The sequence below is a fragment of the Acinonyx jubatus genome, chromosome A3, assembly GCF_027475565.1.
Source record: "Acinonyx jubatus isolate Ajub_Pintada_27869175 chromosome A3, VMU_Ajub_asm_v1.0, whole genome shotgun sequence".
Classification (NCBI taxonomy): Eukaryota; Metazoa; Chordata; class Mammalia; order Carnivora; family Felidae; genus Acinonyx; species Acinonyx jubatus.
In genome coordinates this window covers 61,649,206-61,668,070 of record NC_069388.1, presented here as the reverse complement: position 1 = coordinate 61,668,070, position 18,865 = coordinate 61,649,206, and the positions used below count along the sequence as shown (strand labels likewise).

The window sequence follows — 18,865 nt, the reverse complement described above, 5'->3', positions numbered from 1 at the left end:
TGGGGCCCGCTGCCCAGGCTGGGATGCCGAGGCTGGGGCTGGGGACTGCCCTCAGCTGCCTCCGCCCTCCTCCCCTGAGCTGTGGGCTCAGAGCTGAGCCAAGCATAAAACAGACAGCCTCTCTCCGCCTTTCTGTTCCCACCCCCATCCTGACAGAGTCTGGTTTTCATCACCCATTAATCACTGAAGCTTCCCACAGCCTGTGTCTGTCTGTCCACACTCACCAGCCCCCTGGGCCCTGAGGGGACGGATAGACAGACAGGCAGATGGTCTCTGACTTGGGGAAATTTAGGGTCACAGCTCCATACGCCAGGCGGGGGAGAGGCTTGCTTCCTGAGCGTGTTAGGTCATCCCCGCCCCCAGCCCGGCTTGAAGCTGCCAGCCTGGCCCACCTCACCCTGGCAGCAGGCGACGGGGGCCATTAGCTGTCCTGTTCACCAGGAAGGAAATGGGTTGGAGGGCCGAGGAATTCTAATTAAGCTTCCCCAGCTGGCAGGCCTGCTGGCGGATGGGAGCTGGCATCTCCAAGCCCGCTAGAGTTGGTGCCAGCCCCGTTCGGCCTGGCCCGCCGGATGCCCACCTGCCGCTGTGGGAACCCCGGCTTGGGGCTGCCTTGCAAACTCCCCGAAGATTCTCAGATGCTGGCTCAGCCTAGCTCTCTCTGGCCCTGTCCTCATCTCCTTCAGCCTCCTTGCCATGACTCACCTGAAGGAGGTGGCCCTCTGGGGTCACGTTGCCGTGTGGGACCCCACCCGGCCCCACGCTGGAGACATGGGTTCTGACCCGGTTCTTCCCTGACCCACTGTGTGTAACTCACAGCCTCTTTAGGTCTCAGCTCCCTTGACTGTGATAGTCACAGTCACAGTCACAGTGCCTGGCCGAGGAGGGCGCCCATCAGTGTTGGGAAGCCCCTAGATGCCCCAGTTGCCCTGGCCCACCAACCCACTTGGGGTATGGGCTGAGGGTTGGTGGGCAGTCCAGCCTAGGGCTGGGAGTGTCAGTAGCAGGTGGCAGGCAGCCAGGGGCTCCCCAGTCGTGGTCACAGCAGAGAGCTGAGACAGAGTCGGAAAACCTGGAAATGACACCAAGTTAGTCTTTCCTTCCTGTCCAGCCCTCTGTGCTCTCCCAGAGCTGTGTCCCCAGGTCCCAGAGGTCCTCAGCTCTGGCCACACTTCCAGCCTTTCCCCAGGGCAGGCCTCTGTCATTACACATCCCTCACCAGCCAGGCTGCCTCGGTGGGTGACTGCAGCTCCCCAGATGGTTCCCACTGATGTTGGAGAGCGACACAGGGGTCCACTGCTGGCCCTGCCATGCAAGATCTCCACGGGCACGGAGCCCCTCAGATGGCAGAACCCACCAGAAGCCAGATTCTGAAGTCATGGGACTCCTCCCCACAAATCCAGGATGCACATCTGCATATCATTGCACAGTGATTTGCATTCATTTGCATCCAAGTCCACATCCATCCCACCCCACACCGCTTCTTCTTCCACCTCTACTTGGACTAAATATTTAACCAGCACCTCTAAAGTTGTAGTGTCTAAACCCTCAACCCAACCCCATCCACTTCAAGTGTGATTTGAGGAGCTAGTGTCTGCATAGGCCTGTATTTGGGCTGTCAGGGGACGGAAGTGGAGGGGAAATAGAATCCCTACTCTTGGGGTGTTCACAGACTGGCCGGGGAGACAGAATTCCTGGGTGGGATGTGGGAAAAGTGGTAGAGAGGGTACACGCGAGTGTGCAGTTGATGCAGGTGGTGGGGGGCAGTGCTGGGAGCAGGGCTGGAGGAGCTTCGTACATGCTGGCCACTGTGTTGGAGAGTGGTCCCCGATATCCAGGGCTGAGTAAGAAACTCATCCAGCTCACCAGCTCATCCAGGGCTGAGTAAGAAACTGGATCCCAAGGCTGACTTTGGAGCAGACTCTACAAATGGTCGCCTTGAATTGTACCATGACCTGCTCTTGGCCTGGACAGATTGGACCGAGTGTGGGGCCAGAGCCAAAGACAGCCTTCAGAGGCTGACATGAGAGCTCTGGGTGGGCAGGAGCAACTGCCCCACCCAATCTGATCCCCATTCAGAGGGGAGGGGTGAGGGAACTGAGGTACAGAGGGGAAAGGTGACATGCTTCGGAGGCCCCCCGCACAAAGAGGAGCCGGACATAAACCTGGCAGCCAGGTTCCTTGGCCTGTGCCCTCGACCCCCACCCTCTATAGTCTCTCGTGAAGGGATGAGCTGGACTGGACCCCGGGGAGGAGCTAACAGACAGGGGTTAGTAGGTCCGGGCGCTGGGATCTGACTGCCTGGGTTCAAATCCTGGCTCCACTTCGGGGAAGCCACTCCATTCTTCACCCGAGGTTTTCTCATCTGTGGAGTGAAGCCTAGTGACACCTCTTCCCTCACGGGCACTTGACTCACTTTGCACACGGCCCAAGAGAGTTCCGTAGTAAGTGTGCTCTGCATGTCTGCCGTTGGGTGGGGATTGAGGAAGGAGGAACGGGGATGGCCAGCTGTGGTCTATGTGAGGAGATCGGCCTGACTGGAGCAGGTACTGCCCAGGGAAGGAGAAGGGAACAAGGCTGGGTCTGGGGGAAAGGAGCCCCAGTGCTTGGGGACATTGGTCCCTGGGCTCCGCCGTCATTCCAGAGAGGAAGATGTGGTAGATGTGTCCAGGGCTGCCCAAGGTTTGGCAGTCTCTCTTTACTGACCTTACCTGGCCACTTATGTGGATGCCGGGTCTCCAGGGGTAGGAGGGTGCCATGCCCTTTGACTCTCAGGTCCTGAAAATGCCTCCGACTGCCAATAGTCAGCCTTCGAGTCCCATAGTGTGACGAGACTTTGAATTGCCTGATATGGGACTTGACAGCAATGCTTTAAGGTTAAGTCTGTTTCTCTGGGTTCCTTACAAAAATGAGGGATTTATTTTTTATCCCAAGAAGGATGAGGACTTAGTCTCTCCATATCATTGTGAAAAGATAACCAGCTGCCCATTGTCAGTCAGGGCAGGGAGGGCAGGTATCCATAAGGAGGGGAAGGGGTTGCTGGACAGGAGCAAGAGAACAGAATGAGGAGGGGCTGGGATACATGAAGATAAAGCCAGAAGACTCCATTATAGGGAGCTACAATGTGCAGAAGCAGACACATACCTAGGCATACATTCCTGCCCACTTATAGGCCCACAGACCATCCTCAAGAGGCTTAAGGGGTGGCAGGCTGGCATACAGTTTCCTGGAATGCTTTTTTAAGAGAGTCTGTCTAGGAGTTTAGTCTATGATAAAGCAAGGCAGAATGAGTTAACTCTCTCCTTACACCTTTTATTTAAGCACATTTGGGAGATTCATTCATACTGTTAACTGGGGCTAAAATATAGGCTTGGTGCCCTGTCCCTTCTTTGTCCCAAAGCTGTGGGACGGGAAGAAACATGGGGAAGATAGATGAGCCGAGATCGGCCTCCACCTCGGGTCCCAAGCCAAGTGTGTTGGCATTAGCCCGGTGCAGAGACCCACGGAAAGGTGGCCTGACCTGGTCTGGCACATGTGGGGTCAGCTGGAGGGTCAGGTCCCTACCCAGTCCTTGATGGCAACCTGTCCTTGGTCAAGTCAATCAGCTTCCCTGGGGAGAATGCTCCAGGCCTTTTCTTTTCCACTATTGGCTTCATGCTATTCCTGGTTCCTGGCCTTCCTCCTGCAAATCCTGTGAGTCTCTTTTAGAACTCCTCCCTCCAGTGTGAGTTAGACCCTTTATGGCTTGGGTCACTCCCCTAGTGTAACTGACATACAGGAGAGTCAACAGAGCTTAAGTGTACAGCTGGATGCATTGCCACCTATGTGTCTATACCCACAAAACCACCAGATCAAGATATTGAACATTTTAGCTCCACGGAAGGCCTCTCATGCCCCTCCTCAGGAAATACCACCCCTAGAGGTGACCGGTAGTCTACCTTCTGCCACCACCGACTCAGTTCGTCTGTTCTTAACCTTCTTCAAATGGTACCACGTAGAATCGCTTTGCGTCTGGCTTATTTTAGTCCATCCCCGGGAGATTTGTCCATGCTGTTGTACGTTGCAGAAGCTTTATCACTGTGTAAGTGTTCCATTACGTGAATACACCATAGTCTGTCTGACGATTGCCCTATCGATGGATATTTGGTTTGCCCAGTTTGAGATGCCATGAATAAAACACTCATGTGGCATATATATTCATAGACACGTGCCCTTGACTCTCCTGGGTATGTAGCCAGGAGAGGACTCGCTGTGTGGTTCGGAGGTTGGAGAGATCACAGTCCTTCCTTCTCAGTGGCTAGGCCTTGGGACACAGCAGTTTTAGCAAAATAAGCTGTCCATCCTCCCCAGTGTCTTTCCACCTCCTAGTGAAGTTTCTTGGGAAGGTCTCACACACTGCCAGATGTGAGGAACTGGACGAACCGCCCTGGAGTGCTCTGCACCTTTAAAGAGTCCCATGAAGAGGTCTGCAGTGCTGCAGAGGGTGTTGGGGGCCCTCCCTTGGGGTTGGGAAGGAGGTCAGGAGCGGGTGGGGGCTAGGGCATCCAGGCAGGAAGGATGCGATTGCGTTACCCAAGAAGCTGGCAGAAATGAAGCTTCAGGGTTAGAGACCTGTCCAAAGTCACATGGCCAGTACATGGCTAGGACCCTTGTCACCTTAGGCGGGCTTCTTTCCAGCCCAGAGTAAGCTGCCTTCTCTATGGGGGAGGCATTTCAGGACAGTTAGGGGTCAGGGTCATGATGCTGCTGAATGCTCCACCCTGAGATCAGACTCGGGCAACCCTTTCTTGGGCTTTCCACCCCTGCCTGCTAAGCCTCCCTGCCTCTGGCCCAGTCTCTTCCCAGGGAGACATTCACAGGCCTTGCATAGCCTGAGTCAGAGCCATGGGTTGAAGGAGAGACAGACAGAGCCTGGGGGCTGGCATTGCCCAAGACTCTGTGCCAGGACCTGTTGGTCTATCTGTGGGTGAGTGGAGGCAACCCCCAGAGAACATTCCTGGAAAACCGTTCGCCCTGTATGACCACCTCAGGCTTTTTTTCTTGGCCAGAACATCGGATTAGGGGGCAGGTTAGCAAGGCTGGTGGGATGTTTTTCAGCATCTGCTGAGGCCTTAGCGGGTCAGAAGAAGGGCCACCGTGGCCCCCTGGGGAACTGACAATGGACACCTTCACTGTCAGCTTCTGGATGGTGTGCTCTCAACCAATACCAGGTTGGTTCACGGTGACTGACTTTGCTGTTCTCCAAGAAGAGAGGCTAGGCGTGTGCGCGTGCATGTGTCTGTGAGTGTCCAATTACTACTTCACCATTCATTCTGCAAATAGTTACTGATTGCTTATTACACGCCACCAGGGATTCTGCAGTAAATAAAAGGGACAAGGTCCCCTCTTCAGAGGAGCTTTGTGGACCCAGAACATATGTCTCCAAGTGATTCTGTGTGTACCTGAAGTATGTCTTTGTGGGAACATGTGACTGCCTCTGTGTGTGTGTGGTGGAGGGGGGCGGGTTCCTGAATATCTGAGTCTGTGTGTGCGTGTGTGTCTGTGTGTACTTGAACATATGTGTCTGAGCATGTGTCTATGAAGGGGAAAGAATTACTCATCCACTCAGAAGACTGTTCAAGAAAGACCTCTCCCAGAGCAGTTACATTTTCATAAATACAAACAATCAGATAATGAGTTCATTTCCGATTTCGAGTTTGATGCCAACATTCCAGTGAAACAAGACGTGCTGGCAGGCTGCTGCTCTCTGTGTGGCTCGGATTAGCTGGGGGAAAGTACAGGGGTGAGACCTGCCACTTGCGGGCTGCAGGGGGTGGGAGGAGTGGGGGTGATCTACAACCAAAGGAGCAGCTGCATGTGCCTGGGGCTGAGAAGCTCCTCACCCTTACCCGGGCATCGGGAGACCCCCGACAGCCTGCACGAGGCCCGAACTCCTCCATTCACTCCTTTGGGAGTAAGGATGGGCAGCAGAGTCGGTGCAGCTTTATAAATGGCGATGGCCTCAGAAGGGGTGGCCCAGCTGGCCGCCGTGAATTACGGAAGGCACCCAGGCCAGAGCCCAGAGAGGCCTGCCGCGAGAGCACAGAGCAGAGTGCAGAAGGAGGTTGTGCGTGGAGCCTAGAGAGAAGGCGAGGGGCCACACCCACACCACAGCCCCTGCTTCAGCCTGGATTCCCACGGCGGGAGTTGAGTACACCTCCTCTACTCTGCCCTCTCTGGCCTTCATGTAGGCTGGTCCCTCTCCTTGGAATGCTCTTCCAACTCGACAGGTCCAGATTGATGCATCGGTTAAGATCCAAACATGCGCCTCCATGAAGCCTTCCCTAACTCTGTGGGCCGGAAGCACTTTTCCCCCCTCAGTAGTTACCGCCTTCCAACCGTCTCCTATTTTTCTTCCATGGGTCCAAGTGCCAGGAGGGAGGGCTTTGTGCTGCATACAGCTGATTTGCCCCTGCAAGTCCCAGCCGGCCTGAAGGTGGGCTGTCCCTGGAGGCTGGCCGGAAAGGTGAACTGAGCCAGATTCAGCAGCATGCTCTGTCAGGGGAGCCTGTGAAAGGTTGTGCCCTGAGATCTGCCCCGGCATGGAATCGGAGACCCACTGGCACTAGGAATGCCTTTGCAGTTGGACAGGGGTTGAGAGAAAGGCATCCGGGGGGAGGGGCTGGGAAAGGAGAGGGGCCTTCCCTAGGAGGCATGACTTGAACCCCAAATCAAGACATCTGTGAGACATCAGGGAATTATGCTGGGGTGCAGAAACTACCGATAATCGATTCAGAAGCAGAGGCTAATTGTTGACAATTAAGCAAGAAAAACTCAGAGGACATCTGTCTGTTTGTCCATCCTTCCATCCATTGACCCATTCATGCGTTCAACAAGCAACAGGGAGCACCTTTACATGCATACAATAACATACATTATTCAACTACTCCTCCATCCGAACAGCTGGTGGGGGGGGGGGGGGGGAATGTATGGTTATCTCAGAGGGGGAATCTGAGCCTCAGAGAAGTTGAAGTCAATGTTCAGGGTCACACAGCTGCTAAAGGCCTGAGCAGGATTTACACTCAGGTCAGGCTGCTTCTCCGAAGCCTGGGCGCTTCCCACGCCAGCGCTAGCGAGGAACAAATGGATTATTTCTCAGTCTCTCTACAGCTCCAAGCTGAGCTGGATCATGACCCTCCGGCAGTGTGATTAAGCCTTGTTCTTTGTCTGGAAGTTCAGCCTGTGGCCCCACCCTGTGCCCCCACCAGAATTTTGCTATAAACCAGCTGTCTTTATCTTTTAAAATCTTCAGTGACAAGGCCATTTGTAGGGGCAGGGTCCTAACCCAAAGGAGCAAAGCTCTGCCAGTGGAATTTCTAGTGTAGGGGGAAGTTTTGCTGGGGAGGGTCCTTCGACTTGCTAAGAGGGAGGACTGTGCTGACAAGAGCCCATGTTGGGCTGAAGAGGGAGGTAGAGATTAAAATGTCCTAAAAAATCACCTGGGAGGCGGTTACCAATGCAGATTCCGGTCTCCATCCCTGTAGAGTTTGACTGAGCAATCTGGGGTGTGCCTGGAAATCTGAATTTTTAAACAAGCCCTAAAGGTTTTTGATGTGAGTGGTAGCAGACCAACAAAAAAATCCCTAAATGGGTTTTACAGGACAAGGAAATCCTGTACAACAAGACTTTCCTTAATGCACCTGAAGATCACACTTGTTTAGATTCATCACACGCTGACTGGTACTGAGCTGAATACTTGAAATCCTTCACTTTTTTATATGTGCCGAGGCAGGTGTTTTCTTGGACCGCAAAAGCACATCCTGACATTAAACTCTCTTCAGACTCACTTCTTAAATGTGTCCTTTCCACCTAGCCTGACCAAACCTTTCGGATTTTATTATTCAGTGTATTTCCTACCCCGCTCAGCTTTGATGGTCTGCAAATTTGAGAATTCTACCATCCACATCTTCATCTCTGACAAACACGTTGAAGGGGCCAGGCCCAGGCTGGATGGGAAGCTCTCTCCATGCTGTCACAGGCTTCCCGGCCCATGCCCTGAGGACCCCGATGTCCTTGGACATGTCCAAGGACACATGGCTGGCTCCACCCTGCAGGTCTCCATCACAAAGGCTGCAGCCACAGAGGCTGCGCACATAGGGTGTCCCCCCACCATCCCATCAGGACACAAAGGCCACCTGGATCAGGCCCTAAGCTCACTGCTTACTGCATTTTGGATGCACAAGCCCATCTTTCCACGGTGTATCCAGAACCATGATGTCAAATTCACCAAAGGGTAGAACAGGTTTCTCTCTGCAGTCCCTTCTGAGACCAGGGCCTGCCTCGGCATCTGTGCCGCAGTTGGCCATCTTGAGTGGCTAGGCCAAGAGACCTATGTCCATGTTTGTGACCCATGAGAGGAGTTGGGATGGGTGGAGAGTGGGGGGCAGGAGGGGAAGGCAGACGCTTGTGAGAATTCAGTTTTCCTCACGGATAAGAGGCTGACGTCGGAATTAGCTGGAAGCCTTGGAATGCAATTCCTCCTTTCCTGCTGGTGGAGGGGGCTGAACCGCTGCCTCAGGCTTCCTGAGGAGGAACTCGAGCCCCTGACTGGTTACTGCATGCGTGCGTGCATGCGGGTGTGAAGTCGGGAAAGAGGGGAAGAGAGGGGCTCTGGTGACTTCAATGTTCTGGGCCTGTCTGGGAATACAGAGCCCGGAAATTTGATCAGGGACTGAGGAGTGCCAGACGCTTCCCACATTTCTCTGAGGGCTTTCTCACCAGGACTCGGGTTTCTTTGGAGTATCCTTCTCCCTAAGCGTGTCCCCCACTCTAATGGTGGGGGTGGGGTCAGGAAGCAAGCCCCCCCCATGCCTTAGTTATTCTGCCTAGTGGTCTCTGAAACCACCATCAGCTGCTGGAAGGGAAAAGGGGGTGGGTGTTGGGGAAGAGCCCCCCCAGCACCCTCAGAGCACTCCACCGGGCTGGCGAGGTCCAGTGCTGGGTATCCCTGGGAAAGGAGGAAGTTTTCCCTTTCTGGGTTCAAGTTGTCCTTAGCCCCCGTGGAACTGTCTCATGCTCCCTGAGGGCAGCTGTTCTGGAACTAACCCCTCTTTCTCTGCCTGCCACCCCTGTGGTCTCTGGCTCCCTGACTCAAGCTCTTTTAGGGGCAGGAGTGAGAGTGGCCACCTCTCAGCTATTACTGGGGAGCACTGACCCTCCCCACGCCTCAGCTGGTGCCCAGTGGTCAGGAGCACTTTGCCACCCAGGCCTGCCCGACAGGAGCTAAAGGCAGTAGCAGCTATGGCAGAAGTTTTGGTGTGTAAAAAGGAGAGAACATGGAGGTAGCTGAGGGCGGAGAAAAGAGGAGACTGCATCCTGGCTTTTCGGGGGTCAGGATCTGTAGCCGCACAAGCAAGTGGCCCTCAGGGACTCAGCTCTGAGCCACAGCTGTGCCTGCCCCAAGGAGGTGGGAGAGGCCTCTCACCTCAGTTTTCCACGAGGTAGAAATGGGGAACTGAGGACAGACATGAACAGCAACCAAACCTCCTTTATGCCTAGCATGCTCCCCGGGAAAGTCAGGGCCCTGGGTTCAGGTCTACTTTGTCATAAGGTGTCTTTGGGGGGCTTCTCTATCTTGTGGATGTGGGCTGCTGTGACTTCACGGTGAAGTGCCAGGGGTCTGAGATGCCACAGCATAAATGGGGTTCATCCTCCCAAGGTCAGGTTTGCCAGATTATGGGAGGGAAAACTATCATCAATTAAAGAAAAAAATTTTTTAAGTTTATTTACTTCAAGAGAGAGACAGAGTGTGCGAGAGGGGGATGGGAAGAGAGAGAGGGAGAGAGAATCCCAAGCAGGCTCCATGCTATCAGCGCAGAGCCCAACACAGGGATTGAACCCACGATCCGTGAGATCTTGACCTGGGCTGAAATCAAGAGTCAGATGCTAAACCAACTGAGCCACCCAAGCGCCCCCTATCATCATTCTCATACTGAAACAGCCATGTATACGTTACGAAATTGAAAACATCATTCACACCAATTTTTAAGAAAATACAACATTTCAAACAAATCTCAAACTTGGAGCCGTTTCAAGCTATGGTCCCCAGAGGCTCATTCTTTACTGCTTTCAGACAAATACTCAAGCCCTCTGTACCTCAGTTTCTTCATCTGAGTAGTGGGATAACGGTACTCCTACACTTAACAAGGAGTCTGTGAGAGTAAATGGAGGTGGGGTGTGAGGAAAGGCTGGACAGAAGCAGGCATTTCCTCCTCTGTCCCGGCCACTTTCAGGGCTCTAAGTGCTGCTGTCCCAAGAGAAAACTCTCATTTAATGGTTCACTGGGCTTCCCCCAGCTGAGCTGGGTGTGACAATCTCTGTCTCCTGGCCATGTGCCTGGTCACCCAGTTGTCAATGGCCTGGAGACTTCCTGCTTAAGTCCTCTCCACGATGGGGACGGTCTGATGCAGGGCACAGGGATCTGGGAAGGGTTGGGCATCCCCCAATACCCATCCCTTCCTCCGTCCCAATACCCCTTCCTCAGTCACTGAGTCTGGAGAAGCTGGAGGGAGAGGGGGCTTGGAGGAAGGGATGGGGTATTCCTTCTTCCTGAGGCTCAGAGTACCAGAAGCATTTCCAGTGCTATACCTAGGAAGGAGGTTGTGAACTGCCAAGCTGTGGGCTGAATCTGGACCCTACCTATGTTAGTGTGGCCCACAGCATACTTTAAAATTTGGAAAACCCACCTAAAAAGCTGAATTTATTTCTCATTTATTTAGAGCTTAGGCCTGACCAGTTTGGCCCATAAGACACTAACGGGCCAGAGTAAGCAGTCACTGCTATGTTCACAGCAGACTTTGCCACAGTCCCCACCACTCCCTAATGCCTCCCCCTCCCCCCACCCCAGGCCCACCTGTCCGGTTCTTCCATTCACAACAGCTGTCAGCAACTGTGGGCAGGAGAGGGTGCTCTCTGCATCTCCTGTGAGGAGAGATGTTTGGTCAGCTGGAGCATGACACCCATAGCCCAGAACATGCTCTTAATTTAAAACTGGAACATTTCTGGTGCTCTGGAGTGGCTAGTGAGAGTCAGGTGGCAGGGAAGGTCAGGGAAGCCAAGCAGGGTGGAAGGCTCCAGGTCCTCCTCTTCCTGCCTCCGTGGGTCACCATCGGCCCCACATGCTGCCCTGTGCATTGCAGGGGCCTGGGGGCTGTAAACATAGATCCCCAAGGGAATACAGTTCTGCTGGGGCTACTGGAAAAGAAACCAAATGGTCACATTATCCATTATTTGGATTCCTGACTCTAGTGACCAGTCTCCTACACTGTCTGGGGTAGGTAGGTAGGAGTGTCAGTGCTGACACAGCCCTGCATGGATCCCCCAGAACAGCTTCCCTGAAGGGAGTGGGCCTCCGTGTCAGGCTGGCAGTCCCCACTTCCCAAACCTCTCAGATGGGGGGTGACCACAGCGGTGAGGTCAGGGCCCCTCTTTGCCATTCATTCATTCATTCGCTCATCTATTCAGTTCATACTTGTAGAGCGCCTACTCAGAACCAGCAAATGCCAGAGGCACCACTTCCTCCTGAGCGACCTCGGGCAAGTCACAATCTCTGCACCCACCTCTCTCATCTGTAAAATCAGGGCATCGTAGCATCCGCCTCTGAGGGTTCTTAGGAAGATCAAATGACACGATGCTGTCTCGGCATGGAGCTGTACGCAGTAGGCGCTCAATAAAAGGTATCCGTGTCCCCAGTACTACGACCACTAAGGCTGGTCAGCTCTGACCTCTGTGGCGTCTTGCCGCCTCTGGCCTCCCCGCTCTCCTCCCGCACTCGAGTCTGGACCCCAAAGCCGGCCCGCCAGGTGCACAGAGGCCCCATTCTCCGGACGCGCGCGCGGCCCCTCGCCCCTCGCCCCTCGGGGGCACCCTGCCCGCTGACCCGGCGACCCCGCCGTTTGCGCGGGCAAAGAGGGGCCTTTTGTTCCGGGGCCGCCCGCCCGGGCCGCGCGGCTCCCGCCCTAATCCGGCTAATTACCGTCCACATGGCGGCGGCGCGCGCTCGCCCACCGCTTTCCCACGGCCGCGAAGAAAGCCCCTCAGTGCGGCGCCAGAACAGAGAGCGATTCAGCCGCCGGCCCGCGCCCCTCCGCCGCCCCCTCGCTGCGTCGTCTTCGCTCTTGTCCTCTGGCTCTCTCCGCCTGTCGCTCTGGGCTGTCCCCACACTGTGTCTCTCTGATCCTTTCTGTCCCCCTCCGTCTTCTGTCTCTCTCCTTCTGCCCTTCTCTGCCTGTCCCCTCTGAGGCCTTCCGCCTGTCTCTCTGCTCCCTGGATCTCTCCCCCAGGCCACGGTTCAACGTGCCTGCTCACCTTGGGTCCATCTGGGGTCGCAGTGTGCCTCAGGCCCTCCCTTCTCTCCTTTCTGGGGACCCCAGGGTCCAAGCCCCTTCTAAGTGTGAGGAGACCAAGGATGCACTGGGCCCACGCCATGACTTTCTCATGGTTTGGGAGGATGTTCCGGGCTCTTTCTGGTGGGAGGCAGCTCCAAGACAGTGAGAAGCATGCGAGATGTCCAGTGCTGGGCCAGGGAAGGTATGGTGGGGCTCCCACAGCAGTGTATGAGGAGGGAGCTGCGGGTGGACCCAGGATGCTCAGCTCATGGTGTCCTGTGTCCAGGCTACAAAGAGGAGCAAACTCTGAAGCAGTCCCAGCCTTGGGGGCAGCCACCAACCGCAAAGGGGTTGGCCAAGGAGAGGGTCTAGGTTGTCCTGGGCATGGGCCTAGGCCAGTCAGTCTGGACAACTGCTCTTCTAGAATTTATCGGGAGTACATGCCCAAAAGGTTCTGGGCAGGCCACCAAATGAGTCTTTTTGGCCACTTTAAGGCCCAAGAAATTCATTCATTCACTCATTTATTCATTCAACAAATATTTATCCAGTGGTTACTATGCGCCAGAAATCATTCTAGGCCACAGGGGAGAAACCAATGAGTAAAATAAAGATCTCGTTCTACATTCTAGGGGGGGTGGGAGGGCGGGGAGGAAATCTGGGTAAATAAATAAGGAAAAGAGCTGTCAGATGGTAGGAAGAGCTATGGAAAAATGCTAAACCAGGAAGGTGTGTTGGGAGGAGGTGAGGAAGGGATCAGAGGATGTCTCCCTGAGTTGGTAACACTTGAACAGAGACTTGAAGTGAGGTCAAAGTGCCTCCACTCCAGGGGCGTGACTGGGCCTACTGTTAAGTTCCTACCACAGATGCCAGGGGACTCTCCCTGGTACCTTCAGGCCCCCATCACTGGGAGATACTGAGACCCACATCGTCTCATTAAGGGACAGTGGCCAGGAAGGGGCCGGCTGGAAGATGTATGCTACAGAAAAATTATTACTGCCCTTCATTTTTCTTGCCTTTTCCTCACCACTGTTAGGGATGTCCTGACAATGGTAACCTTTGAATGAACAGATCACAAATAAACCCTACAGCCCTGTGGGAAGGATCCTGGTCAGGGCCTGGTGGTCTGTGTTCAAGGGAAAATTAGGGTCCTCCCATCTGCAAAGTGACCGAAGCCTTCTTTACATCTAGGTAACTGAGGAGAAAGGATTAGCGAGTTTTGTGAGCTCATAAATCACAAGACGACCCAAGAAAGAAAAGGTGGGAAAGTACCCTCAGTGGGCTCATATTGGCCTCAGCCAAAGCAGGAAAACCTGGGGAATAGAGGCAGGACCGACGGATACACTGTAGGGCCCGCAGTTGCTCACAGCTGAGAATTAGGGCCCCGGGGGACTCTGGGGCCCAAGCTAGAGCGTGCTTTTGTTAGTGTGTTTGCAAAGTGTGGTGTGTGGTGTCTGCCTGGAGGGAGGAGGCCCAGGGGACCTTTCTCAGCATCTCCCACCTGCTTACTCTCCCACCCACACTGCCCACCCTGACAGGGCCTGGTCCTGGCTGAACTCCCACTGAGTCAGTTTCTGGGGGTGGGGAGCCATGGTGGGTAGATGGTGAACTACCCTGCCAAGCTGAAGTGGGGCTGGCCAGGTTTAGGGGCACAGACACCGTCCACCCTGAATCTCCTTCCCGTGGGCCGTGTCGCTCTGGGCTTTGTGAAGGAAACGAGTGCCCATAATCCCGTTTAGGATCAACTGCGGGAAACCCCAGCTGAGTCTAGGAGCCTAACCTGCCCCTCACTAACTGGGAGACTGTGAGTGCACCATTGGACCTCTCTGGGCCTCAGTTTCTTCCCTTGGAAAGTAGGGATAGTAATAATAACCCCTCCTTGTAGGGTTACAGTAAAGATAAAATGAAGTAAGGATGTAAATGTGCTGTGTCAGCTAGTGACTTCCAGTCTTTTGGGACCAATATATTTTCCATTTTGACCCATTACCCACACATCTAATTGGTTTTTTTTTAATTTTTTTTAATGTTTATTTATTTTTGAGACAGAGAAAGACAGAGCATGAATGGGGGAGGGTCAGAGAGAAAGGGAGACACAGATTCTGAAGCAGGCTCCAGGCTCTGAGCTGTCAGCACAGAGCCCGACGCGGGGCTCGAACCCACGGACCGTGAGATCATGACCTGAGCCGAAGTCGGACGCTTAACCGACCGAGCCACCCAGGCGCCCCCCACACATCTAATTGAAACCAATGTTTATACTTCCCTTATTATGTTGAATGCATTGATCTATTCTATGCATATCAAGAGGTTGGAAGTTTTTAAAAGGTTGGAAATCATGACTCATTGGGTCTCAAACTACAGTTTGAAAAACACTGCCATAAACCATGGAATGGGATACCAAAGCATTGGTGGTTTCAGCACCTGGAGAGCTGGCAGTGGGGAGAGCAGAGTGGCCTTGGGATCTGTCACCCACTCTGATCCCACGGCGGCACACCACTGCTTCTCTGTAGATGACTTGAGTTTTACTCCTCAGCCATGTCCTCTGAGCACCCCCAAAATCTCCCTGCCAGCTGCAGTCAGCCTTATGCCACAGGCCAGACACAGTCTGCTTAGACTTTGAATGGGACCTGGGGTCCCATTCACTACCTTACAGAAGAGGAAACTGAGGCCCAGCCAAGGAAAGCGATTTTGTCAAAGCCACCCAGTGAGTGCGTGGCAGAATCAGAACTCAGGTGTCCTGCTGTCGGCCCGTGGTTTGTTTTCCCTCATGACCCAGTCTTCTGCCTGACTGAAACCCAGCCACCTGCCTCCACCTCTGCGGTTTGGGAATGGCCCCTGCCTGAGGAGAGTAGGAATAAAGCAGGAGGATCAGTCTTGAATCTATACACGTTAGCCATGTGGCCAAGGGCTTTAATACTTCTGAGCCTCAGTCTTCTCCAGGAAGTGGGAATGAGGCTTTTACTCTTCCCAATCCCCAGGTTTACTTTGCAGATTAAATGAGATATGTGTATGAAGAAGCTTGGAAAAACATCTAAATATACTTTAAAAGTGAAATCTTCTTGAGGGTAAAGGAATGACTGAATAGGTGGGGCACTTGTTTGTTTGGCTTTTTGGAGGGCAAAATTATTCTTTATGATATTTCAATGTTAGATACTTGACCCTGAGTTTGTCAAACTCATAGAACTTCACAGCAGAGTCCATTTTAATGTGTGCAAGTGTAAAAAAGCATTTAAGAGGGTGGGAGATCCCAGGATGGAATGCAGACTATGACAAACCCATCTGTATTGTAAATATATGAAACAGCCTCACTGACGTGGGTGGGGGGAGAAGGTTCTGATTTAAGTAACTCTGGAAATGAGTAAAGTCTGTAAGACTAAAAGCAGAAGAACCTCTAAGCACTGCACTCTAGTTGATAAAGTCATTTCCCATGCAGCGTGGGCTAACAATTCTGAAACCACCATGCACGTATATTGGAACAGGACAAGCAGTAAATGGATGGTGGGTGACAGGAGCCACGTCTCTCACTGAAGGAGTGGGAAGCGAGAAATGACAGGCAAGCAGAGAGAGAAGGCTAGAGTGATGCTCATGATCATGGGTTGGAGTTATAGACATTAGTATGAACTCAGGTTTACCTTAATAGAGACACAGATGGTTACATATAGAAATATTTATAGATGTGTGTATAGACACACAGGTTAGTGAACACACATATATTTCCTTGTTCTATCAGCGGAGAGGGCCTGGAAGCAATGATACCCCGGTAGCAATGGGCACACTTAGTGCTCAGATCTTGGTTTCTAATACCATTCTCCAATAAAAGGAACCAGAGCTCCTTGGAGAAATGGCTGATTCTAGGTTGGGGGCAGGACATACACAAGATGAACCTGAAGCATCTTGTAGTGCCAGAAAGTAATGAAGTGCTAGAAAGAGAGAGAGAGAGAGAGAGAGAGAGAGAGAGAGAGAGAGAGATGGGATTAAGTTCAAAGGGGTGCAGGGGCCAACTGTAAGAGCTCCAGTGACCATAGCTGGAACAATTTTGAACAACGAAATAAATACAGTAGTGTTTGATTATTACCCAAAGTATAAAATAAGTATTCATGAGCAAATGGTTAACTGAATAAATAAATGGGGGAGACGAGACAAAACTCTGGTGCAGAGGCATTCCAAGTGATATATGTGAACACTTTGTCTTCAAGGAAGAATGTAGCTGCCCACTCCTTAAACATGGGCTGGGCAGAGTGACTTCCTTCCAAACACTGCAGTCTGGAAACACTCCCTCAGTGAGGCGATCCAGATTAGTATGGAAGGTGATAAGTAATATTGATAGAACATACCCTGGATACAATGTGATGAAAATGGTGTCCTCCCCCAAACTCATAACCCCAGTCTCACCTGGGACCAGACGAGTCCCAGCTGAGGGGCATTCTACAAAGTACCTGATAAGTACTCCTCAAAACTGTCAAGATGATCAAAAGCAAGGGAAGTCTGAGAAACCGTCACAGCCAGGAGGAGCCTAGGGAGACACAACAACCAAATGTAATGTGGTGTCCTAGAAAAGAAAAAGGACATTAGGTAAAACCAACCAACCAACCAACCAACAAAAAAACCCTAAGGAAATCTGAAGCAAGTATGGATTATACTTTAATGATAATATCAGCAATATTGTAAGGCTGATTAATAATAATGTATCAATATTGGTTTATTCATTGTGACAAATGTCCCATCCCAACATAAGATGATAGTAATAGGGGAACTTGGGTGTGGAGAATATGGGAACTTGGTACTATCTTCACACAGTTCCTGCATTCTAAAATGAAAATTTTGGGGGCGCCTGGGTGGCGCAGTCGGTTAAGCGTCCGACTTCAGCCAGGTCACGATCTCGCGGTCCGTGAGTTCGAGCCCCGCGTCGGGCTCTGGGCTGATGGCTCAGAGCCTGGAGCCTGTTTCCGATTCTGTGTCTCCCTCTCTCTCTGCCCCTCCCCCGTTCATGCTCTGTCTCTCTCTGTCCCAAAAATAAAAAAATAAATAAAAATAAATAAAATGAAAATGTTGTTTTAAAATTTAAAGACCTTGTGCTTATAGCCGAGATGAGAGGAGCGGGGAGAGTGCCTCTGGGAAGGTTTCCAGGAAGTACAGAGAGGACTTTGGGAACCGGTCAGGGTTGAGAAACAGCTTGGGAGGCAGGGCCAGAAGGAAGGTCCATACATGCCCCAGCCTGAGCGGAGGCAAGAGAAGGAAAGGATGCCTTGGGATGGGGTGTCTTGGAGCCCTGCCCAGAGGGCAGGAGGCTTCCCAGGAGGGCTTCTGGAGGAGGTGAGTGGGTGAGGAGTGATAGCCTGGCTCCATGCCCTCCTACCACTTCCCAGCTGACCTTGTCATACGTCTGAGGCCAGCCCTGCTCTTCATTGTGGGAGTTAAGAGTTCAGCTCTGGAATCAGAGGAACTCTGACGCTTAGCAGCTGTGTGACCTTGGATAAGGCTAACACCCTCTCTGCGTTTGAGAGTCCTCATCTATAATAACTGGTGAGAAAATTTATGTTCAAGGGTTGTTGTAAAGGTAAACTGAGATAATGCCCAGGAGGGCCAAGACCTGGCACATACTGGAGACTTTATTGGTCCATGTGCTACAGTCCACGTGCCTTCCCTCTGATCTGCCCTGAGCAAGAGCTAACAGTCAACAGCTTCTCTTTCATTCCTGGGATCGAGTCCTTCCTCTGGATGCCAGGTCCAAAGTGGCAGTTTTAAAGCGTAATCCCCAAATTCTGACACTCTTTTCACTTGGAGGTGGGATTTATATCCCACCCTCTTGAACCTGGGATGTTTGGCTGCTTCGGCCAATAGACCATTGTGAAAACGAGGCCATGCCCGTTTCTGGACCTGGGCTTTAAGAAACTGTCAGTTTCCACTTCCGGTCTCTTGTGACTCTCACTCTTGGAGTCCGGCCGCCATGCCGTGAGGAAGCCTGAGCAGCCATGGAGGGGCCCATGTGGAGAGGAACACAGCCCCCCACTCTCAGTCTGGCTGAGCTCCCAGCCAGCCGCCAGCTCTTGCTTGTTAACCCTGTGAGTCATTGTGCCAGGCAGGGGATCCTTCTGTCCTCAGACGCGGTTCCCCCACGTCCATCTTGTAGAGCAGCACCTAATCCTTTCCCACCATGCCCTGCCCAGACCCTAGATTCATGAGCTGAATAGATGACTAGGGATGTTTTAAGCCACTAAGTTTTGGCGTTACACAGCCATAGTAACCTCAACATCCAATAACTGGACCCTCCTCCCTGAGAGTGAGTTGTGGTGTGGTGATCTAGTACATGAACTCTGGAACCAAACTGCCTGGGTTCAAATCCTGACTACCGCGTGTCAATTGTATGCCTCTAGGCAAATTACCTACTCTCTGTCCCTCAGTTATTTCATCTGTAAAATGGGGCTACTAACAGTAGTTGTCAGAAAGATTAAATAAGCATAAAGCACAAAGAGAAGCACCTGGCACAATTCTGCCAACCCAAGGTG

The 18,865-nt window shown here is 52.6% G+C and overlaps 1 long non-coding RNA gene across 1 annotated transcript; it reads right to left on the bottom strand.

The window, feature by feature from the left end:
• Positions 1-9,743: 9,743 nt before the first annotated feature.
• LOC128311361 (uncharacterized) lies at positions 9,744-12,537 on the bottom strand. The gene is made up of 3 exons (XR_008289763.1): positions 11,598-12,537; positions 10,892-10,959; positions 9,744-9,904 (listed from the first exon to the last, which is right to left on the bottom strand). It is a non-coding gene; the product is annotated as an uncharacterized LOC128311361 (long non-coding RNA).
• Between the last annotated feature and the right edge of the window lie 6,328 nt (positions 12,538-18,865).